The sequence below is a fragment of the Drosophila arizonae genome, chromosome X (genome assembly GCF_054131065.1).
Source record: "Drosophila arizonae isolate 15081-1271.41 chromosome X, UAZ_ARI_1.0, whole genome shotgun sequence".
NCBI classification, from domain to species: Eukaryota; Metazoa; Arthropoda; class Insecta; order Diptera; family Drosophilidae; genus Drosophila; species Drosophila arizonae.
Genome location: NC_142927.1, coordinates 13,831,390 through 13,858,686, shown reverse-complemented (window position 1 = coordinate 13,858,686; position 27,297 = coordinate 13,831,390). Strand labels below are relative to the sequence as shown.

General features: G+C 37.4%; 1 protein-coding gene across 2 annotated transcripts in view; it reads left to right on the top strand.

Annotated features, from left to right (window-relative positions):
- The window catches only part of LOC108618367 (inactive dipeptidyl peptidase 10), a 173,435-nt gene that overhangs the window by 111,946 nt on the left and 34,192 nt on the right, over positions 1-27,297 (top strand). The window lies entirely within an intron of this gene.

The following is a 27,297-nucleotide window of genomic DNA, read 5'->3' as shown; positions in this document are numbered from 1 at the left end:
CAAACTGTCCCTGGTACATACGCGGCTCAACACTGCATAGAGACCTCAAGCTGTCTACTGTCGAAGAACAAATAAATAAACACACAAGCAGATACTCAGACAGACTTGTACGACATCAAAGCCTACTCGCAAGAGGTCTAACACCTGCCAGACCCCTAAGACGACTTAAACGGCAGGGCTTTGCCAAAACAATGGGTATTCAATAAATATTATTATTATTTTTTTTTTTTTCTTTTTTTTCTCAGTCCTCACAAATTGAGTGAGGTTTGGCTCTAATTTTATGTATATATATGTGTTGTTAAAGTACTATATGTGATTGTACAGTTTCTACACTTAATAAACCAAAATTTAAAAAAAAAAAAAAAAAAAAAAAAATTTATTGACCTAGTCTTTATGGCTATTAAAAATTAGATATATACATATATTTATAGAGTAGAATCTGGCTATAGCGACGCTCAAGGGACCGTCGTAATATCCGGAAGACGCTGTAATCATACAGGTTTGTCTGAGGACCAGAAATTTCGTGCCAATAGCCGTATGAGAGATATATAGGCCGAGTCGTTATAACCGAATTCTACTGTATAAACCTAAATTATAAACCTATTTGATAGTTCAGTCAGTGCCGACTTCCCTCCAGCTCTTTGATTTAACTTGAGTTGCTTATGATCTCTAAAAGAGTATTATGCAGTCGGTAATCCTTCATTGCAACGCTCGAAGTTTATGTTTTACGATGCATAACTTCCCTTAATCTGAAGAATTTCATATATTTCCCTAAAATAATTTTCATCATGCCGAATTCTTAATTCTTAAGCCATTAATTTATATTAATTCCAAACTCTAGTAAATAAATAAATAAATTTTTATATATGCTGAGCACACTTTATAAACTCATTTGATACATCTAGGTACATCATGTCCATGTCCCCTACTTATGGCTGTAGAAGTGTATATAGATAAGAGTTGTGGAGTAAATGCTTACAGAGCTCAAGGAGTCATTTCCTTCTGCACAAATCGCACAGATATTTTAGTTATATTTTTTGTTTTCTTCTTTCATAATGTTATCTGCAGCTCTTGGGCACGATTCTTGGCAACAATGACAAGCACTTTTTATACAATTTAGCAATTTACCAAGCCATTAACAATTTATCCAAGCAGCTGGCTTAAAAGTTTTCGGCTTAACGGCAATGCGATGCCAGCCAACTTTTTGCCAACGTCAGCAATTTGAAGCCGAAAAATAAATCGTTAACATAAATCAAAACACTTTCCGAGTCCTTTGCCGTCTGCTTTTATCTTTTGTGTCGAGCCATTACCAATGCACTTTGACTCTGCGCCCGTGGCTGTGGCTGCTGCTGCTGCCTCTTCTTCTTTTCTCTGCATGCAGCACATGTTATGTCAGCTGGCATCCGCTGTCGATATACTGTATATACCGTGTACCCTGTAAAACCCATATATATGGGAGTAGATGTGGCTGATCCACCTATCGACCCCGGCTCAATCGAAATTCAGCTGCTTTTAGCGCCGTCCAGGGTATCTAGTAGTCTGTCCGCACACGTCTTGTCGGTCGCTTGTTATCTTTACTTGGTCCTGCCTCAAATCAATTCCAAAATCACGGCACACAGCACACGCGCCAAACTGTGTGCTACAAAATGCGAAGCAGATTGAAGCTGCAATAGATACACACACACACAGAGATGTATATGTGTGTGTGTGTGTGTATTACATGGCCCATAGTCACGCCTCGACATTATGTATCGCATAAGGACATGGCATTTGATAAACATTATTGTACATGTCCGACAATTTTTCAACAATCGCTCGAGCGTGCCGGCATTTGATTGATCCGCTGGCCATCAAACGGTGGTGGCTCAGTGGTGCTTGGTGGTGCTTGGTGGCTTGGCTAACAAACCGTTAGCGGTATAAATGACAAAGCATTACGCACTTGGCAGCTGCGGCAGCGTCGAGTGATTGATTCTGTTGCCCAGCGGTGGGCGTGGCAGCGATTGAAACGCATTCTGTGGCAAGCCAGCTGATGCGTTCGCTTCACATTTAATTGCACTTGAGTAAAAATGAGAATAACAGTTAAAAAGAGAACCACCAATCCCTCCGAGCGTAAACACGTCCCATTCATTCATTGGCCAAAGAAAAGGCCCCGAAACCCAAACACAAACCGAAAGAGAAAAAATATCGCCCAACTATACGAACTTGATTACGCGCAATGCATTCGCTGTCGCTGCAACTGCTTCAATTGCATATAAATTGCATACAAATACCCTCGCCTAGATGGGGTAGATAAGCTAATAGGGGCACTTCATATAAGGTATATATGTATATACTATACAAAAGCTAAGATTTTACAAGTAAAGATTTTATATTTTATATTTATATTTTATAAATTATTTTTTATATTTTATATTTTACACTTTTTATTTTAAATTTATATTTTATATTTTATATTTTACTTTTTATTTTTTTATATTTTATATTTTACATTTTATATTTTATATATATTTTATATTTATATATTTTATATATTTTATATTTTATTTTTATATTTTATTTTTTATATTTTACATTTTATATTTTATATATTTATATTTATATGGCTTGATAGCTTTCATTAAAGCAAGTGCATTTGAAGGTCATTTTACAATTCTGTCGGTCTATATTGCTTTTTCTTAATTATTCCCACTTATAAACATACCCTGTAATAATCCAAATTTCTAAAAGTGGGTATATTTCAGTAAGGACAGTGTAAGAATAAAAGTTGAGGTGTATACGGCATATCGATAAATTATCGATCAATGTTAAAATCAATCCACCACTTCACACAAATTTAAATAACAACTATTACAATGTAATATATAAATCTAATGACAGCTCCAACTTCTGTCCCCTTTCATTCAATTGCGCATTTCAGGTCACTTACAGGGTATCTGGTTGTGCGAGCACTTCCATTTGGAGCTTACTTGTTTGTTTGTATCATGCACGGTTGCTCTTTTCAATTACTTTCACATTTAATATAACCAAATTGATGCTGGCCACGCCCCTCCGCCCAGCGTCCTCGTCCCAGCCCATGACAAATGGGAGACACGTGCCACAAAGAGATGTGGCAGCAGCAGAACTATATACGTATTTAAGTTGAAGCAATCGTATTTGCATATGTGGAAACAAAATTCACTACACGTTTGCATAAAAACTGGCAAAACCAATTTATTATAGAGATTTCCATAAAAATTTGACAGATCCGCAACAGCCACAAGAACAACAACAACAACAACAACAACAACAACAACAAGCTCAAAAACATCTTGCTCTAAATGCTTATCCCATTCCACCTTTGGACTGCTTCGCATCCGGCCAGCATCCAGTGTCCAGTGTCCACTGTCCAGCAGGTCTTGGGGCTGTTGCTGCTGATTCTTCTTCTCTCTGTTTTGTGGTATTTCATGCGAATCGAATCGGTTCCAGTCCAGCTCAGTCCCGCCTGGCCGTTATCACATCGTTGGCAGCTGAATTGATTAAGCTGTCCACATGTCAAAATGATCGCATCTCCATCCATCCATCCTCTCATAAATTTACTTCCCAATCTGCCTGTCCGTACGAGCGTTTATTTGCTTGTCTGCATTCCATTCAAGTCTATTCAAAGTTTATTTGGGAATAGAAGAGAATACGTATGTATGTATATACGTACATACGTATGAAAATATGTATGTATTGGCAAAACTAAATTTGTATGTGTAGATCGCAGTGAGTTGAGAGCTTTAATCCATTACTCAAATGAGAAATCAATGAAGTGATTTTATTGGTCTATGTACTCTTGAGTCTTTTGCGCAAAGCTCGTCAATAACTGTTGACCGTTTTTCACTGTCTTCCACTCACAGTCTGAAAGAAAGCACTCAAAGAGCAAGCACGCTTGCAACGGTTCCCTAAGGAGCTCTCTCTCGGTTAGCAGCCGTTTTGTTGTTGTTTTGCTTCGCTCGGACGTTCGCCGACGTTTGGTTGAGTGGAATGAAGCTGAAAGTCTTTTGTGTATATATTGGTATGCCAGCGAGAGTTACGTTCGATAAGTGTAAATGTGGAGTGTGAGTGTGAAGATTGGTGCATTGACTTTATGTCGCATTGAGGGACCATCAATCGTATTTAAACGAAGTCTGTGAAGAGAGCGTCACACGAATAATTCAACTCAAGGCGCTGAGCAGAAAACAAAAACACAAATCACCGAAGTCTCTTGCAGTGAGAGAGAAAGAGTGAGTGACCATGATCAGCTAATATTTGCTTTTGCGTCTTGTTCAGTGATGCAGTCTTCAGTCAAACGTGTTAGACGAGGAGTACAGTAAGTTTTATTAGTTATTTGAATGCTTGCTTATTTCTTGCTGTTTTAGTGTTGCGTACGTACATATATGGGTGTGTATGTATGTATATGCATATGTTAATTGTTTAGATGCAATTTTGATGAGATGCCATAGACGTGTCTTTAATATCTTCAACTGAAATTACTTGAGCTCTCAAAGCTTCATTATCAAACATCGAGCTAATCAACAAATATGATATGATATATTTGTATATATTTATAATATATGTATGTGTATCCGTCATCTGGCTAGACAAGCTTTCTATTATTTATTGCAAAATTGAAAAGCAACACAAACAAGAGACAAGCAATATTCTATTTAAGCATAAAAATTGTTCAAGTTCATAAAGTTGAATCATAAATACATGAGCTCAGGCTGGCTGCCCTCTTTATTGATTCACATTTCTGACGCACATTTCGTATTCAGGCTGCGAAGCAAACATTAGGCAACTCGGCGATTGCCATTAGCACGCACTCAACTCAACTCGAATGCATTATCTCTCTCTCTATGTGTGTGTGTGTGTGTGTGTGTGTGTATGTAGTAATATATGTAGATGTATATGTAAATATGAAAATTCCTCGTCAAGCACTCCATTTGCATGGCCGTTCGCAGTTTCCGAATAAATTTATTATTATCGAATGAAAGGGCACAAGATGTGGCCGATGCTGGGCTAGCTCCCAGTCTCGATATGGCCTACATTTTGCGGCTGGATCAAATAGCGCCAACAAGGCGTCATGCCCCATATGAGGGGCACAATTAAGTGTGCGACACGCCCAGCTATGCGACACTGTTGATCGTAAACAGCCCCCATAATGGCCAGCCATGTGATGCGCATCAAATCAGAGCTAGACGACTCTCTCCCTCGCCCTCTCGCCCCCTCTCTCTGTTTCTCCACACATATGCCCCAAATGTGACTATGTAAATGTGCGCATATGTTTGTGTGTGGCTGAGTGTGGGCGTGAGAGTGTGAGCTCCTACCACGCCCACTTGTAAGGGGTAGCTCTGCATGCATTATAAAATATGTAAGTTGAACGCCTAACGCGCCCTCTAAGCCTGAGTTCTCTTTTAAGGAACTCATTGATTTTTTACATATATAAATGTATACATCGAATATATCCATGACAGAGCTTAAAGCACAACATTTTGATATTTGAAAAAATATTTCTTTGGGGAGTGCAGCTCTTAGCAGTTTGCTTCTAGCGCTGTCTCCATTAACTGAGCTTGCCTTGACAGCCATCAGCTGCAATTTGGCTGAAAACTTTTGTCTATACCCTGTAAAGGCGAACAAAGTAGTATAAGTAATGCTTCCCTAGAACAGCAAGGAATAAATGTTGAATATGATATGAGCGTAAGTGTGCAAACATTTCAATTCTGGTAATCTGTTAATATATATTTTTTCTACTAGTAGTATTTTTTCTTGTTGTTTACTGCTTATCTTATTCATAAGTTCATCGATGTAAACATTTTTACCAAATATTTGAATGCGCTACTGTATTCAACTGTAGGGTATCTGATAGTCAGTTTACAGATATTGACAGAAGAGAAAGTGAGAAGATTTTTTTTTTATAGAGGCGCCAACTAGTCTATCTATCTGACTTCTTTTTCCAATCTCTATCTTCTTCTTATTCCATTATTTTCCTTATGTAAAATACTAGAATATAGAAACATGTATTCTATACGGCATTCGCTAGTCTAACTAACTAACTATTATTTTTCTTCTATTCACTCACTTATCTATTCATTACATTCCCAATTTGTGTATTGCATATCGACTACAGGGTATCTGCTAGTCAGTCACTATCTACCATATTTCATTATAATACTTTTCTCTCCTTTATGCATAACTCTTTCAATTGCATTGTGCACATAGTATCATTACTACAGGGTATATGCTAGTCAGTCACTATCTACTACATTTTATATATTTTCCTTTCCTTTACTTCTTCAATGTTTATGTGTCTATCTTATATGTATGTGTGCATATTCACTACAGGGTATCAGCTAGTCTATATCTGACTATCGATTGGCTTTCGCAATGGCTTTCCACTTACTTTCTCCACTTGTGCATTATATCTGTCCATTGCTTTCTCTCTGTCAACTGTTTCCCCAGCAGAATCGCTCGCTCTTTAAATCGCTAGCGAAATGGTTTTAGCTAAAATATGTTTTCCTTTTGTCTTTTAATCAGTTTTCCCGGAGCTCGCTTTGGCAGGGGCCAAAAGAAAACGTGGCCATCTCCCAACTGCCCCAACTGCCCCAGCTGCCCCCACTGCATCTATTTGGCCTAATTTATGGTTTCGCCTCCTGCCATTTATGAAGTTTCTTTTGCCGTTCGCTCTGCTCCACTTTACCTCGCGCCACACGCCGCGCCCACCCCTCCCCCGCTTTATGGCCTTTTTTTCACAGTTCGCCTTTGCCTTTGCGTTAGCCAGGGCCGACGCTTTAATTTCATTTCCATGCACTCGCCTGTCGAGACGCATAAAGTCAAATAGTTTATTGCATACTTCGGGGGATATCCGGCATAGAGCAAGTGGCCCCAAGTGCTCCCCAGTTAGCTGCTGCCTCTGCTTCTGCTGCTGCCTCTGCTGCTCATTTGCGATGCTATTTGTCCAGAGTTCGTCCTCGGGCGCCCCCACAGCGCCAGTTCGAGCCTTTTGCATTCTCTATTGAAAGTGCAGTCAAAGTGTCCTTTGTAGCCAGCGCAAATATCAGCTTCAATGCATAACTGCAGGCTTTCTCTCTTGTTACTGTTCCACGCCCTCACACGCTGTCTCTCCCTCTCCCTCTCCCTCTCTCTTTGAGCAGCGAACGTGCCAGAGACGAGGCCAATAGCGGAGAGTGTTGCGTGCATTTCGCTTATTTGCCTCGAGCCTCAAAACTCTGCTGCTGCTGCTGCTGTTGTTGCTGTTTTTGTTGTTGTTGTGCTTGCCAACTGCACAAACTATGCGAAAAGTAACAAACAAACAAGCAGTAAAGAGCGAGAGCGACAGAGAGAGTAGAGTAATATTTATATTAAAAAGCAAAAAACAAAAACATTTGAGGCATAGTTGTCTCGGCAGATCATGAATATATAGACACGAAGGCCTTAAGCATGCTTCACAAAGCTAAACAAGCCAAATCAAAGCAAACAGCAAGAGAGACAGCGAGATAGAGAGTGAAAGAGTGAGCGAGAGAGAAAGAGAGTGAGCAAGCGAGAGCGACTGCTGCACGTGCTGTGGCAGAAATTGCAAAAACATTTCGAAACGTGACAACGGCTTAAAATGTTTTTGGCCCAAATGGCTGCAGCAGGTGCTGCTTCATTTGAAGTTTCAGCCTGGCTCGGCTTTTGAGTTATTTCGAGTTGCCATGAAAAAAAGAAAAGCGAAGAAAATGAAAATGAAAATCACGAAGCGAACAAATTTCGCTACAAATTGTTGTGTTAACTGTGGCCAACAGCAGTTGTGCCAAATGGCAGGGCTCTCTCCAGAAAGAGAGAGAGAGAGAGAGAGCGTGAGAGGGAGGGAGAGACCGGCCGGAGCACGCTTCGCACTTCCGAGTGGTCTGCGCCGCCTGATGAATGGAGCACATGACAAAATAATTCAAAGCACGCAAATCAGAGACTGCGCTGCCCGGCACTACGAGCCGACCGACTAACGGCTCAGTTCCGGTACGAAAAGGTCTCGCAATCGGATTACGTAGTGATACGCTCAGAATCCTAATTGAAGCCAGCCTCACAAACGTTTCAAAGGGCCCTCGGCAATCTTTGCACTCGCAAATTAGATGAGCATAATCAAGAAATTTGTGAAACGAGCCCAATAAAGAGAGCGACACGCAGGCATGTGAAATGCGACACAGGGGGATATACCCGGTAAAAGTGCTGTGATCTATCAGATATACATAGATATAGTGTAATGATTTCTATGATTGACTTCCTTTCAATTCTAATGTCATTTACGTTTCACTGCTGTAGAAGGTTAAACATCGTACTACATGCTAGGACTTACAGGATATATAAGGATATACTATATATAATAAATATCGTTATATATCCGTATATATACATACTTTTATATATACTTTTTTACCTCCAGTCTCCAGCTCTAGCAGCATGCAGCAAAATGGAGCAAAAACTCTGTGAAACTATCGATTATTATCGATAAAGCAGAAACGGGATGAGTTATAGGAAAAATATTTTAAGCTTATACTGCGTATGGTATACACAATAATACATGTAAAATTCAATACTCTAGCTTTTGTGACTTACGAGATCTCTGCGTTCATACGTACAGACAGATAGTCAGATGGACAGACTGACAGACGAAAAAACTGATAGACAAACAGACATGGCTATATTGACTCAGCTCATCTTTCCACTCAAAAAAATATATATATATTTTAGAGAGCATGCCACGCCTCCTTCCGCCTATTGCGTACCCTAATTAAACATCTTTAATGGGTTCAGTGTAGTATAAGAAAAAGAGAAATTCTCTTCCCCAACAAGCTCAATTTAATGTTACTTAAAGACGCAATTTTTCCTACTTTTGAAAAAAAGGTAAAAATAAATTAAGTAAACGTCGCTGACACTAGCCCAACACTCAAGTCAAGGCAAGGCTTAACGTGGCTATTTATAAAGACCTGGGCAGGTGCTGTGTGCGCAGGTGTTTGCATCACGTGCCGAGCTGAGTTTGCATAGTTTTTTCACTGTTTTCGTTTTTGTTTTTGGTTTTTTTCTTCTTTGGCACACGCACAGCCAGAGTGCGGGCAGGGCTTAAACAGTTGCCGCTGACATCATTGGCAGAGCGCTGGCAGCGCCTTGAGCTCTCTGCCTGAGTTTGGTTTCCGGCTGGCTCTGCTGAAAGGGAACCGCCTAATGAGTCGAACAAGCAGCTAATAAGTGAGACACCGACCCAGCACAGCTCGGCATTGTTTCAATGTGGCCACAAGAGCCGAGCTGAGCTGAGCGAGCAAACATCAAGCAGCAACCGAGAACTGCGGCAATAAATCAAGCAGAACTAACTGCAACCACGTGGCGTATGCGCAATGCTGACACTTCTCTTTCCAAATGCAATTAGCGCGGCATGGGTCGCCTCAGCGCGCAGCTCGCAGCTCGCAGCTCATAGCTCAGAGCTTGTTTTTGTCAAACTTACGGCGCCGCACAGTGAGACAAAATGCGAGCATGCACATGTGTGTGAACGACTGGTAAATACCCTGACATTAACTCTTAATTTAATTTTTACATACAGTCAGAGTTCATTTCCGAACTCAGACAGTTCTTTGAGAGTTCCTTTAAATTATTTTTTGGACTCACTTTAAATATGATTTTCATTGTATGTACATATATTTTTAATTATCATTGACAAAAATATATTTTATTTTTAATATTAAATGTTCAAAGTAATTATTTAATGTTTAAAAAATTTATGAAAATAATGATAATTAATTACTATTCATTTGATTCATTTGATTTAATTGAATTAAAATTATAATATATTATAAATTATATACAAAAATATTATTCTAAGTAAAAAAAGTCTTGTAAATAAGCTAGATATTTTGTAAAATACTCTCTTTGTTTTTTATAAAACTAATTTTTGTTCTATATTATTATAATTATTCATTATTATTCTTAATTTAAAATAAAAATATTTTTGGTATTTTTTTATTATTATTATTAAAATTAATAAATTATGCACATGCATATATTACTATTTTAAATTAAAAAAAAAAAATACTTTTATTGCTTACTCTTATTCTATTAATTTAATAAGGTTTTATATTTCACTAAAATTATTATTTAAAATTCAAAAATACTTTTAAGCCAAAACTCATTTTTTTAATGAATTTATTACATAAAATTAATAATGAATTATTTTTAAGTCAATGTACGTATCTTTAATTTTTGTTAAATCTTAAATGCGTGAATTTATTATTATTATTTATTTATTTTATTATTATTATATTATTATTATTTTTTATTTTTTTTTTTTTTTTCATTTTTACACTTACATAATTTTTGTAAGTTCAACTTTTATTGGCCTCTTTTATGACATAGGTAAGATGTTGCTTCGTGTATATAAATAGAATGTTTATTTCTTCTCTTCATTGTTAATTTTATGTTTATTTATTTATTTTTTTATGAAATTCAGCGGGCGTGCAGCAATGGGGCACGCGGCTGTAGGATTTACTCTGATATCCATATATGGTCGAGCAATTCAATGGCTCGGTGGAGTGGCCCAGGCCCACTGTGGCTGCAGGGGCACACGTGTGTATCCAGTCAAGCATTTGACAGGGCCGTGTCCTTGGCTGATGTCAGAGCCGCTTTTAGTGGCCACTAAATCAGTTGAGCCACAGAAATGTTTATGCAAACAAAAATGCCACAAGGGAGATGCGGAGGCAGAGGCAAAGGCAGAGGCAGAGGCAGCGGCAGAGGCAGAGGCAACTGCGTCATATGGATGACGATGATGGACAATGGCCGGGATGGCCAGCGATGATGACAAAATATATGCTCATTGCTACAATAATGATATGGCTGAGGGGGCGTGTGGGCGTGGCTGGGTATAACACTTTTTCATTATGCTCAAAGTTGGCCAAATTCCAAATATTCATTTATGCATTGCCGACAAAGCGCTGCAGGAATAAAAATTTTCCTGCTCATTAAATTTTATTGCAATGCTGTTTAGGGCCACATCTCTCTCCCTCTCTCTCTCACACACTCACTGTGTGTGTGTGTGTGTGTAGCAATTAAGTTCAACCGCGTGTTAACAAAAACCGCAATATGTTCGCCTCTCCAAAGGGGTTGGCAAGTGTTTGTTGTTGTTGTTGTTGTTGTTGCTGTTGCTTTTTTTTTGTGCTGTTTGCCACTGGCCCAAATGCCAAATCGACAGCTAAACATCATAATTATGTTGCTGATGATAATTAAGTTATAGTCGTTGTCGTCGTCGTTGTTGTTGTTGTTGTTGTTGTTGTTGTTGCTGCAGCTGTCGCAAAATTAATTGCATTTCATACTTGCGGTCGCTCGTGTCGTAGATGTTGAAACTAATTAACATCCGCCGAGACATTTCCCTAAGCCTCGCACCTAAAAACTAAGCACAGGCCCAAATGCCATGTCATTAAAAATTAATTAAACGCATAAACACATGCGTAAGCTCACGCAAGCACACACACACAGGGACAGACATTTATATATATGTATGTATATAAGTATATATAGAGCCAAGTAAAGGCTCTGGCTTGATATAATTTGGTTGTCAATTAAAGCAAACATTTTTTAACAAATCTATTCAAAAACAATTGCCAACTTAAAGCTAACTTACATACACAGAGACACATTCACACACGCACACACATACACATACATACCTAAATCTCTCCACTAAGAATTCGCTTTAGCAAGCAGCATAGAGGAAATGCACTCGCACAGTACTCCTCTTAGTATAGAGTATATAGAGTATATATAACATTAATATAGTTTATATATATGTGTATATATATAAGTTGTATATAAATCAACTCCCTTTGACCCTATTTTACGGGCAAGTGAACTGCATTTGCGTAGCACAATCTCCACTAAAAAAAAAAAAAAAAAAAAAAAAAAAAAGAAACAACGACATCAAAATTAAATTTTCAGCAAATTTTTGCTCAGCTCTGCCCAAACAGTTTATTGCCATTGATCAATCATCCAATCAGTCAATCATTTCAAACTAACTGTACTCCACTTTCCACCGTTAACATTTCTTTGCCATTTATATTTGCGGCCATTTTCGAACAGTTCATGCGAAAAGCCACGAAAAGCCGATGGAAATCAACATTTTCACTTTGCGCATTTGCAGGGTATTTGGGGCTCGCTGCGCACAGACAGCGCAAATCCTATTAAGAGCTTTGCTGGCAGCAAAGCGCATACATTTTAAATCAAAATTGTATTTTAGATGCTCCACAATTAGCCGGCATTGCGCGGCCAAGCCACATACAGATTATATGGAGATGAATGTGAATATGAATATCGAGAGAATTTGAATAGGTTTCGGTCATTTAGAGGCGTCATGTATGTATGTTGTTATCGATTAAGTATCGCACTAGTCGATAAAGTGGTACTTTTCTCGATAATTTGTACCCCGCTAGATCGATAACCGCGATGAAAAAAAAAATAAATAAATAAAATAAAAATTCTATCGCCTTGCAAAAAATCGTTTTCGATAATTTACGATGATTTAAATTTCAGTGTAAATCGAAAAAATAAAATAAAATAAAAAATTAAAAATACTGATGCCCTTGCCATTTTGAATTATCGGGATTTGACTGTATAACTAACATATACATCAGATTGCTGTTCCCTATTTATGTTCTGTAATTTCTTATATCAGCATGTTACGTATATTCGGTAATAGATATTTATACTATATGTATGTTGTTATTGATCAAAGTCCTTAAAAATTGCATAATTGAGGAAATATAATACCTATTAGGTATATATATACACATCATACCTTTGAGCCCCACTGATTTATCCTGAATTTTGGCAGCCTCAAAAATTGATATCCCAATTTCAGCGTATGAAAAAAATAAATCAAATAAACTAAAATAAATTCTACCGTTTGTTTTATATGTGAAATTGCATAGAAACAGATTCCGCAAAGGAAGGATATACGCTAACTGCTATCATATGATTGAGCTGCCTAAGCACTCCTGAAATGAATGATTCATATAAATTGAATTAACGACAATCCATAAATAACAATCAAGTGTGCGCACTTAATTCATAATTAAATAGTCGAGAGCTATTTGACTTGAATTGTATAAATAATAAATGAAATTAATTACTCGAGTGGCTGCAATGAAACGCCAAAACAATAACAACAATACAATAATAATAATATTAATAATAATTATAAATGTCGAGCAAATCAAGTTTGAGTTAAGTCAAGTCGAGCATCAATCGATAAATGGATTCATAAGCCCATTATGAAGCAATTGAAGTGCTAAAGAGCATTTCATTAACTCCCTCCATTTGACAGCCAATAAATATTGGTTACACTTGAAGAGCTGCGGCGGCATCTCTGAAATACGAGGAAAATCTCTTTGTCGGAGCATTACGTATACGCCGCGTGATGTTTACTGCTATCAGCTATCAATTAATCAAGCTGTCTGTCAATTAGCTGATTGAATCAGGAGGCCGACGCCCCGCCCCTAATTAGCTATGCAAGCAAGAGGCAAAACATTAACATATTATCTACTGAACAACAGTCGAGAAAAACAAGAGAAGGAGCTGCCAGATGACGGCATATCATTGTTGTTGTTGCACATCAAATACAATTAAATTGCGTAGCTAAGGAAAATGCAACTTGACGCAATAAATAAAACAGTCCAAGCAACTGGAAGAGCGTCTGTCCAAACTTTGCCCTTCTGCCACGGCGACGGCGACGGCTGCGGCTGCGACTGCGGCTGCTTAACGAAATATGCAAATTGCCCAAAAGTATGCAAGGGACAGAGATAGAGACAGAGATAGAAACGGAGACGGAGAGACAATGGCAGTGGCTGACGAGCAAACAGCATTTTGCAATTAGTGCAACTGTCAACAAGCTCTGAGCACAGCACAGCATGCGACTCAGTCGTGCATACCCCTTGCCACATGCCGAGCTCTGTCCTGACTGAGGCAAGGCCACGCACACACACACACAGAGCCCTCGTCCTATGTCAGCGCCATCTTCCAGTCGAGTGCTGCCTGCCTACTGTCTGTCAACGGCCATCTCTCTATACCTCTCCCTCTCTCTCCCTTTCCCTCTCTCTCTCTCTCTATCTCTATCTCTAGCCCTCTCTGTTAGCCCAGCTCTTGCTGAGCAGGCGAGCAAACAGCTGTTACGCCCCACAAGCTACTTAAACCTGATGCTTACCCTATGTAGCCCGATCTCGATTCGCATTGGCAGCCCAGTCATTTGGGTATTGCTCATATGATGCTAGTCGACTATTTTTGAGCTTTGACTGAATGTGTAACTGGAGTTTTATTCATTTCTGCCAGCTGGGATTATCGATTTGTTTTCACATATTTGCCCGAATTTAGCTACTGTATTCCTTGCCTGAAAATACTCTATGATTTGCAAGAAGCTATACTATAGATCTACATTCAAAAGCTGCATGCGGAAAATGTTGGCCTTCCGTATTGTAAACCCTTATAATCAATATGGGGTGGTCTATTGTTTTTAAATATCGAAACTCTATTTATTAGTCAGAGTGTATTAACTACTAAGAGACTAAGAGAATAACAAAATCTATGATTTGTTGATGACATTTAACTAATTTATTTATCTAGCTTGAAGACGTTTTATAGCATTTTAAAAATTTTCCGCTTTCAGCTAATAAATTTCAGAATTTTATCGAATAATCTTTAACTAAGCTGATCCTTAAGATCATGTCTTTCGATCGTGGTGACAAAGAGCAAAAGTATTTACCTCCTAAATTAGCATTAGAGTAGTAGAACTAAAATCTTCAAAGTTGTTCTGTTGAGTGACTGAAGGCCTCCTCTATCAGTGGCCCAACTATCTGTTTTACGCCTTTAAGAATTGAGCAACCGTGACATGACTACCCCCACTAGGGGCGTGGCAAATCGAATATGAATATAAAGCGTTTTCCACAAATTCTGCGAAAAAAAAAAACAAAATATATATAAATATGAATTATTTAAATGTATAAAAAAGTTGATAACTGTAAATTCTAAAGTCGCTAAAGAATAACAAAAATAAAAACCAAGTGAAAATCGAAAAATTTCATTTTTCATATCACAAGCTTTAAGTATTGGGGCTGTGAACGGAAATGTTGTGCCGAGGAATAGATGCGATTAGCACGTGATTTCATTACGCATTGGGCATTGGAATTTGGAAGTCAGCAGAAAAGTCGAACGAACGAACGGAGCGAGCGACATTTGCGCTTATTTTTATGACGCGCTGTCATGATTAATTTGGCTTTATGTTTATAACCAAAAAAAAAAAAAAAAAAAGAAAAAGAAAAAAAAAATATAAATGAAAGAAAAACTCGGTCTTTAACTGTGTATCTTCTCTATCTATATCTTTGCAGGTAAGCATTTGGCTGGCATCTATCTCGGTCTCTCCCTCTCGCTCTCTATCTGTCTCTCTCTCTCACTGTGTGTGCCGCAGCCTCCAGCCAAGCACAATTTCACGCTGTGTGAGCGCCCCAAAGCGCTGCTGGAGTACGTAAGGATACTCTCTATATAAGGCAAATGAAAGCAAATAGCCAGGACCAAAGTGAGCATAGCAATGGTAGAGGCAACGAGCAGCCGCTCAAGCAAATGGCAGGGGAAGCTCAGGGGGCGATGTGTAAGATGTGGGCGGGGCAAGCTGCAAAAGCAAAGGCAGCTGATGAAAGAACAGAAAACTCTAATTGAATTTTATGCGAGTGTGTGTATTAGTGAGTGTGTGTGTGCGTGTGAGCGTGAGTATTCAACTATACGTGAGCTCGAAAACTATACGTGTATTTATGTGTGTGTGTGTGTGTGTTGGGTTGAAAAACTTTCAATCTCATTTCTGTTTGAATTTCTGTGCACTTAATGTACAAAAATTTTCTACTTTACAATTTTATTTATTTTATTTATTTTTTTTTTTTTTTGAAATTGTTAAGATTTAAAAAAAAAAAAGATACTTTCAGAAAACCACATTTTAATTAAAATTACAGTTCGGGCTGAGGTTCGACTGAAACTATGAGAGAAATGCAGAAAATCAGAATGAGGCTTGTATTGATTGTGGAGCGAGAAGCCATTCTGCTTCATTTACACAATTTATGACATTTAAGTAATTTGGCAATTATATATTATACAGTTTGCCTTGCACCAGGCACCAGACGCATCTGGCAAAAATAAAAATAATAAAATAAAGTAAAGCCGAAAAATAAATGCAAACTACCAAAACTCAATTAAACTTTTGCAGCACATTTGGCTGCTGCTTCTGCATAATACTATAAACAAACAGAGCTGGATGAATACAACCACACACACACACACACACACACAGACAGCTGATTGGCCACCGAGTTGCGCCATATTTCAAATGCCCTTTAAATTATGTATTATTTAGCACGCCCTCCCCTCGTATCCCCTATCCCCTCGCTTTTTACCAACTATCCCCCTCGCCAATCAGCACAAACAAATGGCTTTCGAAATCGTTTCTGCTCTGCTATTTTTTCACACCAAAAGTTGAAAATAGTGCAGAAAAGCTGACAGCTGAAATGGTTTGGGTAGACAGTCAATGGAAATATTTCATGAAATATGCCAAACGCTATTTATAACTGTCATAGCATTGATAATAATAACGATAATAATTATGATTGTGCCCCTGAAGTTAGCCTTCTTTTCTATTGCATCGTGCATCATCTGTTTCAAAGAATTTAAACCTGTGCTGTGTTCTTCTTGAACCTTTATCAAATATACCGAAATCATATACTAGTTTACTAGTTGAAATATTTTTCTCCTAATAAAGACTGAGGTTCTTTGAAATCAAAAAATTATATGATATGACATAATGATTGACATGTTGGCATATTGACATATGAAGTATTGAAGTATTGACATATGAAGTATTTGAAGTATTGAAGCATTGCCGTATGGATTGCAGTATCGAAGTATTGAAGTACTGAAGTATTGAAGTATTGAAGTATTGAAGTATTGCAGTATCGAGGTATTGAAGTACTGAAGTATTGAAGTTTTGAAGTATTGAAGTATTGAAGTATTGAAGTATTGAAGTATTGAAGTATTGAAGTATTGATGTATTGAAGTATTGAAATATTGAAGTATTGAAGTATTGAAGTATTGAAGTATCGAATTATTGAAGTATTGAAGTATTGAAGTATTGAAGTATTGAAGTATTGAAGTATTGAAGTATTGAAGTATTGAAGTATTGAAGTATTGAAGTATTGAAGTATTGAAGTATTGAAGTATTGAAGTATTGAAGTATTGAAGTATTGAAATATTGAAATATTGAAATATTGAAGTATTGAAATATTGAAATATTGAATTATTGAAATATTGAAGTATTGAAATATTGAAATATTGAAGTATTGAAATATTGAAATATTGAAATATTGAAATATTGAAATATTGAATTATTGAAATATTGAAATATTGAAATATTGAAGTATTGAAGTATTGAAATATTGAAGTATTGAAGTATTGAAGTATTGAAGTATTGAAGTGAAGTATTGAAATATTGAAATATTGAAGTATTGAAATATTGAAATATTGAAATATTGAAGTATTGAAATATTGAAATATTGAAATATTGAAGTATTGAAATATGGAAATATTGAAATATTGAAGTATTGAAGTATTGAAATATTGAAGTATTGAAGTATTGAAGTATTGAAATATTGAAATATTGAAATATTGAAATATTGAATTATTGAAATATTGAAATATTGAAGTATTGAAATATTGAAATATTGAAGTATTGAAATATTGAAATATTGAAGTATTGAAGTATTGAAGTATTGAAATATTGAAGTATTGAAGTATTGAAGTATTGAATTGAATTTGAAGTATTGAAGTATTTAAGTATTGAAATATTGAAGTATTGAAGTATTGAAGTATTGAAATATTGAAATATTGAAGTATTGAAGTATTGAAATATTGAAATATTGAAATATTGAAATATTGAAATATTGAAGTATTGAAGTATTGAAGTATTGAAGTATTGAAGTATTGAAGTATTGATGTATTGATGTATTGATGTATTGATACATTGATGTGTTTATATATTGATATAATAATACAAATGACTTAATCACTTAATGATTGAATGATAAACTGATATTATGCTAATATGACAAACATACTTATGATAACAATAATCGCGAGCATATTAATAATAATGATGATGAATAATGAATTATTCATAGCGGGCAATAAATAATGAAATATGAATAAAATATCAATGCGCATCAAACGAAAATCTTCAGCTGAAAAAAAGGAAAACCCAAATGAAATAAATTGAGAAAAGCCAAAGGCAAAGGCAAGAGCAGAAAAAGTAAGACGAAGCAACCGCAGTCAAGTCAGCAACACACACACACGCACACACACACACATATTGAATGCGTGTATGTGTGTGTCTAGTAAATCTTTCTAGGCTCGTTACACAACCTGATAATAGACGCTTATTATTCAAGTGCGCCGCCAGGTGCGTCTCCAGGTGGCACAGCCGAGGCTCGCTCAAAACCATTTTCTTAAGTTAATAACTGAGGCGTTGTTGGTGGTTGACTGCGCCTCAGTGGTGCTGTGCTGCTGCGCTGCTGCGGTGCTGTGGTGCGGTGCTCTTCTGTATACCCGCCGCGGGCAGCCACACGCATGTTTAGCTGTATAAACAGGCACTCGTTGCCCATGAGCTGCCAGCTGCCATCCAACTGGCGCCTGCCTAATCAACTGACGCTTATGTATTTAACTTTGGGCCTCACATTCGCCCAGCGAACAGCAAGAGCTGTGCTTGACTCAAGCGAACGCGTTTAGTGATGGCCGCGTGAGCCTTAACTTGGCTATCACAGCTAAGAGCTTACAGCTTGGAAATACCCTTAATATGCCATAGACTGCAAATGTTTTCTGAATGAAAGAAATTCAATTTTCATGACTAACTAGATGTGAACAGAAATTTAAAGGTCAAATATTTATTTTATTTGTATACTCTTATTCAATTATTTTAAGTACTTTTTAAAAAATGTCATATTAAATTTCGTTTACACAATTTTATTATTTGACATTTAAACCAAATTGAACTTCTTCAACCATGGCTTTAAGTTCCCATAAAATTGATACTGAGCTCTATGCTTGTTATATCAAATGAAGACGGGCATATTGGTTTCATTTGTAATGTGATTGCATATGTAGTGGACTTTATCCATAGTTAACCATAGTGATCTTCCCTCTAATCTCTTATTGGCCTACCACACATCGAAGGTCATTCTTGTCATAATATAGAGCCATTTGGAATATGTCTATATAAATCTAGTCTAAACAAGCTTTATATAGGCATATGGCAAAAGAGTTTCTTCATTGAAGATTTGATCCAACGGGAAGAGTGCTTACATATGTATGTATGTACATATACCCATATATCATTTAAGCTAAAAAGCTAAAAATAAGTAAATACATTTAAAGTTGTATAAGATTTTTAATTGAAATTTTGATTTTTATGCAATCTAGCTGCCATAGAGTGCAGTTATACCATCTCCTCAATGAATTATTTCGAATAGGTCATTGCGTAGTCGTGTCTCAAGCACAACTCCGCATCAGAATGTCAATAACAAAATAAATATTTATGCAGATTTCATACACAATTTGCACATGTTTTGCTCGCATTCTTTTCTCTTTAATTTAATTAATGAATATTCATAACGGTGCATAAACATTATGACGCATAAATGCCCGTTGACCAACAGAGAGGAAATAAAAAAAGAGAAAATTGAGAGGAATTGTTAGCTCACGTGCGCATCATTGGGCCGCGGCGAAGTGCCACAATTTGGCGAAAATACTTTGTAAAGTTGGGCGCCTTTTCTTTTTGAACAAAAACTTTAGCGCCGAGTGTACGAACGGCCCCTTCTTACTGGTACTGCTGCTGCCCCAACTCCTGCTGCTGCTGCTGTTGCGCCCCTTTAAGGTTAGCGAACAGCTCGAGCATTTAGCACGTGAGGCCCACTGGGCTGGCAAAGGCATAATTTCGCTTTCGCTTTTCATTTTCATTTTCATGTTTGTTTCTTTTCCCCACTTCTTCATCTGCTCTTCCTCTTCCGCTCTGCTTTTTTGCCTCTGTTTAATGTGGAAACTTACTCATGTAAATGAAAAACGCAGGTGGTAAAAACTTTTTGCTCAACTGAAAAGCGGCCACACGCACACCCACACAGCCATGGATGTGTGTGTGTGTGTGTGTACTTATGTAAACTGCAAATGTATTGACACATGTTTTTATTTTCATGATATACATTTTTAGCAAACACTCAGCTTAAAGCTGCGCCCAGCCGTTGACTTGACACATAAATTAACTTGGTTGCCAAAGAGCTCTATTTCGTATACCCAGCAGCGACATCTAATATCGAGTATATACATACATATACATATGTATATGTGGAGGCAGTTTAGATTCTAGAAATGAAATTGGAATGCAATTAGAATTAATATAGGCCTATGGCATGCATCGTTTCAGTTTCCCTTTGGCTATCGATTTATCGATAACCCATTTCGCTGTTACAAACTTGAATTTGATCAATAAATGAATGAATGATCAATCAATATTAGGTGTTTATTTTTTCAAGCGTAAATTGACAGTGCCTCTTTCTCTTTTTTATTTGAAGAGCCTTTTCCTCCTTCTTCTTTAGTCTATATCGATTATCGGAAAAATTATGGTCAAATAGTCGAGCTGATCTCTGGCGTTATTTGTTAAGAGCTGAACTCGTTTGTAATCAAGCTTGTTGTAAGAGATTGATTTATCGATAACTCATTTTGTCCTTGCACACTCAAACCCGATTAATAGCGATGTGAACATTAGTTTCTTCAAGCGTAAACTAGACTATATATTTAAGTCAATATAATATACATACGTTTATGCTTAAAACAAAATTATGTTTCCATTACACAACATCAGTTATCGATAACTTTATTATATATATCAAAATGTGATAATAGCTTTACTTTCAGCTGATTCCAGCTTACGGCTAACCCCAAACAGCTATACCAAGAGTATGCTTTATATCACTTAATTTTCCAAATGAATAATCGACTATTCATGCAGTCGATTCTAGCCTCATTTCTGAATGGCGAGCTCCGCTTTTTTTCAACTCTTCATTTCTGCTCGAGTCCAGCTCATTAAACTGGAGTCGGCCATTGTTGGGGCATATGCAAGCAGATATACGCTGTCTCTTTAGTAGCACTCAAAGTCCACAAAACAAATAAATCATGATCGTAAAAATCAGACATTATATGATTTATGGATTTGCCCAAGACCGAACTGTGAACTGGCAAGTGACGAGCTTTTATGGGCGCCTTTAAGGAAATTTCAGCTGGAATTTAATGCCAGCTCGAGAATGTTTTTCTTTTTATGCTCTCAGTGGACCCACAAAAAACAAATGAACAGCAGAGGCGCTCCGGGCCAAAACATAAATGCACAGTAAATACTGAGGCTGAGGCAATTACACTTTATTAGTCCCGCGTTAAACGAGAACTTTGTGTAAACGTGAGTGCGTTCAGATTACTTAAATACTTCTCTATTTGCTGGCAATTATTTATGATAATTTCATTCTTGCCTTAAGTACATATGACAAGCAAACACGCGACCAAAGGCAGCCATAAATACTTATTGGCATAATATTACACAGGATACACAAGGCACTCACACATACCCAGAGAGAGAGAGAGAGAGAGAGTGCGTAGTGTATGCGTTTGGTCATTAAATATGCATAAAAATTTATGCTCTCTATCACTCGCACTCTCTCTGTTTTACTCAGACTGCCCCGCTCTCGCTCTCTCTTCCTCTCACTCTGCATCTGCTCTTTATAGCCATCTCTCTTGAGCTTATTAGTTAATAACATGTGTTATATGGCATGTTAAACAAAGCTTGGAAACTGTGCTCCCAAAATCGGACTGCGGTGGTATTAAAAATGTAGCCGGTTAAAAGAAGACGAAACCAACAAAAATTATACAGCAAAAACCCATAAAGCGTAAAGACAAGTTCAAGTTGTTAGGTATTCCAGCCTGAACTACAGACTAATACCCTGTAAATAATGAAATTGCAGAAATCATAATGGTAAAAGCAAAAACACTGAGTCAATGGCAGGCTGAGGAAAGCGCAAATTTATAATGCTCAGCTCTACATATAAATATCGTATTGTTAACATCATCTGACGCCAGACTGTGCGGTTAACAGTAGAGTATAACAGCAGATTCTAAAACTAGAGTCTAACAGCAGAGTCTTATAGCAGAGTATAACAGCAGAGTCTAACAACAGAGCTGAACAGCAGGGTCTAACAACAGAGCTGAACAGCAGAATCTAACAGCAGAGCTTAACATGAGAGTGTAACAGCAGAGTCTAACAACAGAGCTGAACAGCAGAGACTAACAGCAGAGTTCTATATCAGAGTCTAACAGCAGAACTTAACATTAACATCGAACGGCAAAGTCGTGCAGCAGAGCCTAACAGTAGAGTTGAACAGCAGACTTCTATAGCAGAGTCTAACAGTCGAGTCTAACAGCAGAGGCTAACAACAGAGTCTAACAGCAGAGCTGAACATGAAAGTTTAACAGTAGAGTCTAACAACAGAGCTGAACAGCAGAATCTAACAGCAGAGTTGAGCAACAGAATCTAACAGCAGAGCTTAACATGAGAGTTTAACAGCAGAGTCTAGCAACAGAACAGCTGAATAGCAGAGTCTGACAGCAGAGTCTAACAACAGAGCTGAACAGCAGAGTTGAACAGCAAAATCTAAAAGCAGAGCTGAACATTCGAGTTGAATAGCAGAGTCTAACAACAGAACAGCTGAATAGCAGAATCTAACAGCAGAGCTCTATATCAGAGTCCAACAGCAGAGTTTAACATTAGAGTCTTGTTCCAAAGTCGAATAGCAGAGTCGAATAGCAAAGTGGAGCAACAGAGCCTAACAGCAGAGTTGAGCAACAGACTTCTATACCAGAGTCTAACAGTCGACTCTAACAGCAGAGTTGCTAGTCTAAGAACAGATCAAAATAACAAAGTCTTATACCCCAAGTAACAGAAAGAGCAGAGCTTTACAGCAGAGTATAGCAGCAGAGCCTAAGAGAAAAATCGAATAGCAGAATCTCTTGATGTGACAGTAGTGTTGAGAACTTAGACAGAGTTGTTGTGGTGGTATGATTCGAGTGAGCTTGCGTACAGGCAAACTCTTCTATCCTCATGCTGTGAGAAAAAGGCACCTCTTGGTGGCTCTATGAGCCATTCGGATAAGGTTGCAATAGACTTAGAGAAACGACGATGAATTTCACGTAGCTCTCTCGCCGTCTCCCTCTTCTCTCTCTCTCTCTAAAGCGCAATGCAATTAAAGCTATTTATACTGACGATGCTACACGATATATTACAGCATATATACATATGTATATCTTCTATGCGTGATAATGGTCATGGCTGCTCCTCATCTACTTCGCCTTAAACCGACCCTTGACTTAACACCATTTATGAGTACAGGGTATTGAAAACCAATAACATAGCTGGCATTAGACTTACCAACTGTTGTTGTTGTTGTTGTTGTTGTTGTTGTTGTTGTTGTTGCCGTTGTTGTTGTTGCCGTTGCTGCGTGCGCTTGCATGCTGATTTCCGTTTCCTGTTTACGGGCTTGCACACAAACCCACAACCGCCCCACCCCCTCACACACACACACACACGCACGGTTAAAGCTGCGTAGCGTGAAAATATGCAGGAACATCTCTCGCATATGAAAACACAATTTTTATGGCATACATTTTTAATAAAGTCGACAGCCAACACCGACGTCCAATGCAATGCCAAAGCTAACAGATGCGCACACACACACACACACACACAGGGAGAGATAGGAAGAACTGTGCGTGTGTGCACGTGGCCATCGATAGACATAGACAGGAATGAGCATGCTCTGAGTGGGTCAACTTCGGCTAGCTGGAATATCCTTGTGTTTGTGCCCTTGTGTTTTTTCTTAAGACCACGGACCAGCTCTATAAACAGAAATACACCTGACAGCTGCCATACAGGGTGCTCCAGCATTTACAGTTATTGCCCGCAATTTAACTAATTCTGATAACAGCGCGACAAAGGCTCTCCTCCTTCACATAAGATTGTGGATTGAACTGGAGCCTGATTACCATGCCATCTACCATATGAGATGTCGGGCTATAAAGCATCCTGTATTTGGAACGTGCCCATCGGCTGCTGCTACAGCAATTGCAGATGGTATTTTCTCATCCGGCACCTTTGCAGGTCCTTTGTTGTGGCTGCCTTTATTTCGTCTGTCGATTACAATTATAGTAAATCAACCGAAGGCTGTGAACCGTAACGAGAGGCAGCTAACAACAGCAAATAAAATCATATGTGCAACACAACGAAGCGCAAATACACTCACCAGCTGGGGCACATCAAACAAACTTTTTGCACATCAAATATAACACTCGATTGACCGAAAGAGAGTTGAAATTCAGTTGAGGCTATCGATCAAATATAGAATATATACATACATATATAATATTATATTACCCAACTCTCTCTGCACCATATGAAGTTAACTCTGTAAGAGTATCAAAATAATATCACTAAAAAGGAAAACAACAACAGCAACATTAAAATAATGGTTATAAAACGAAATGCCGAGCAGGAAAATTGCGTTGATGCCTCAGCTGGTGTTGCCTAGGTGTTGATTTCCCATGAATTTTGCAACATTTCAGCGCCGCTGTGACAATGTGGCAGCTTCAACAGCTTCAACAATTTGTGGCAAACACAATAACAGCAGCATCAACATTACCTGAGCGGCAATAAACAAACAGAAAGGCGTGAGCAGAGAGCAGCGAGTGGAACGACTGATATATACCCTGCAGCGCGAGTCGACAAATCTGACATCAAAATCATGACAAAGGGGGTTAAGATATGGCCAAGTATATACTATATTCAGAGCATTAACAGTCGACTAAGACTCGAAATATTGAGAAACAATTTAGCTGAGAATATATATTAAAATAATTTGCCTTGTTGATCTTATATTCATCTCTTAGAGATAGATGTTATATTAATCTCATATCTCTTAAAGGTAGATGTTATATTAATCTCATATGGATGTCATAGATTTCATGCAGATGTCACATAGATGTTATATGAATAGCATATAGATGTCATATAAATCTCTTATGATTGTCTTTCAGATATCACAAAGATAACATTTAGATCTCATTAGATCTTATATAACTCTCATATAAATGTCATGCCGATCTCACGTAAATGTCATAAGCAAAGCTTATGTATAACTCATATTAATAAATATAATAATATACATAAGTGTCAGTTAGATATCGTACAAGTGCTATATATACATATATGTGAATATCGTACATATTTCATATGCATTTCAAATATGAATGTAGATATCATATAGATATCTATATAGGAAGTAATGTAGTTTTCTTAAAGATAAAGATCTTATAAAAATATCAAGTCGATCTCACATAAATGTCATATACAATTCATGAAATATATATACAATTCATATTGATGTCATATCGATGTGATATACATTACATATAGATCTTATAAGATTGCCCTTAGATTTAATTTAGTTCTCTTATAAATCACATATACATATCTAAATATTATGTATTTGTTATATAGATCGCATATATCTAGATCCAGTGGATCTCTGATGTAGATATCAGGTATATAGATGTCATTTGGGTATCGTATTAATCTCACGTACATCCCATGATTCAGATAGATCTCCCTCTGCACTTCAGCTAGGCAAACAGTCAGCCAGGCAGACAGACGTCTGCCAACCATCATACCCACTTATTATTCACATTTAATGACTACAGGGTATACTGATAGTATAAGTGCCAGAGGCTGTTGCCTGGGTAAATGTAAATATATCCCATTTTCTTTTCTTTTTTTGGGTGGCACAATTTATATGTAATTGACTGATGATTTGGGGGGAGAAGGCGTCGATTGGGCTAAGGGAAATGACTCGGGCAGCACTTCTGGCGGCTCTTGGCAACGCTGGCTGCCACAGTCAACATGGCTTGTCACATGTGGTTGTAACTGTCGTTTGCCTTGCGGTCCACAGTTGCACAGCCAACAGTTTGTGGCTTTGGCAGCAGGCCCAGTGCTTAAAGGCCAAGCCAAAGCAGTTGCAATCCTTCAAAGCAATGCGTGTCAACAGCTTTAGTTTAGATTTTTGAACAACTTTGCTGCTGCTTTCATTCGTTAGCTAGAAAGCTAAGAAGAGCGAAGAGCTTAAAGCTGTGGATAAGCCCCCCCCAAGAAATCCAAGGAGTGTAAAGCTTGGCACACTTCTTCAAGTGGGCTTTCTTTAACTTGAAATATAAAAGCCTTTTCTGAAGCTTTTGTAATGCTTGTAGTACTTAAAATGTGAGCTTTCATGTGCTGCTTAATGCTTTTTATGATTTAAATATGAGCTGTTAATTGCCTTGAGGCTAACAAGCTGTATTGAAACAAGGGGCAAAGCTGCTTCTGTACATAACGGTTTCTCAAGCTTTACATATATTTTCCAAGTTTTTCGGCAATTAGAAAATGCATGTTATATGTGTATATAAATGCATAGCATTTTGGTTACTACATTTGAGTTTCTAATATTAAATGTATTTATTTTTTGTTTTCCCTTTTTAAAAATAAATATTTTGCATATTTTCTATCCATTAAGTATTTACTTAATGGTTAAAATAAAAAGCAGTTGTAATTTTTCTAGAAAAAAAAAAAATAAAAATAATAAGAATAATTTTTAAAGTCATTTTTTTTAATTTGAATAGTCAAAGGTATTAAAAAAAAAAAATACAAGTTTATACTTTTTTTTAATATGCCAGAATAAAATAACGTACGTGTGTTTTCTCTCCTCTTCTTATGAGTTACTAGCTGGCCCGGCAAACGTTGCATTGCCCTCTATATTATTTCTAGGTAAAAAATTGTTGAAAGCTATGTTGTTCAGGTTGGGATACACTCTGATTAATTTATTAATCGGATTTTCATTCAAGCGCCTTGTAAAGGACATTCTTCGTTTTTTGGTCAGGTGCAAGAACAAATAATGCGGATGGTTTGCCAACACGTGAGCTTGCCACGTTCAATTGACCATGAGAAAAACACACATTTTCTAGATTGAGGCCACAAATAGTCAAAGATTGGCCCTGTGACTTGTTGATCGTCATGGCGAAGGCAAGACGAAGCGAGAATTCAAATAAATTCAAAGGGCATATCTTTTGAGATCATCGGAATCCTAGGAA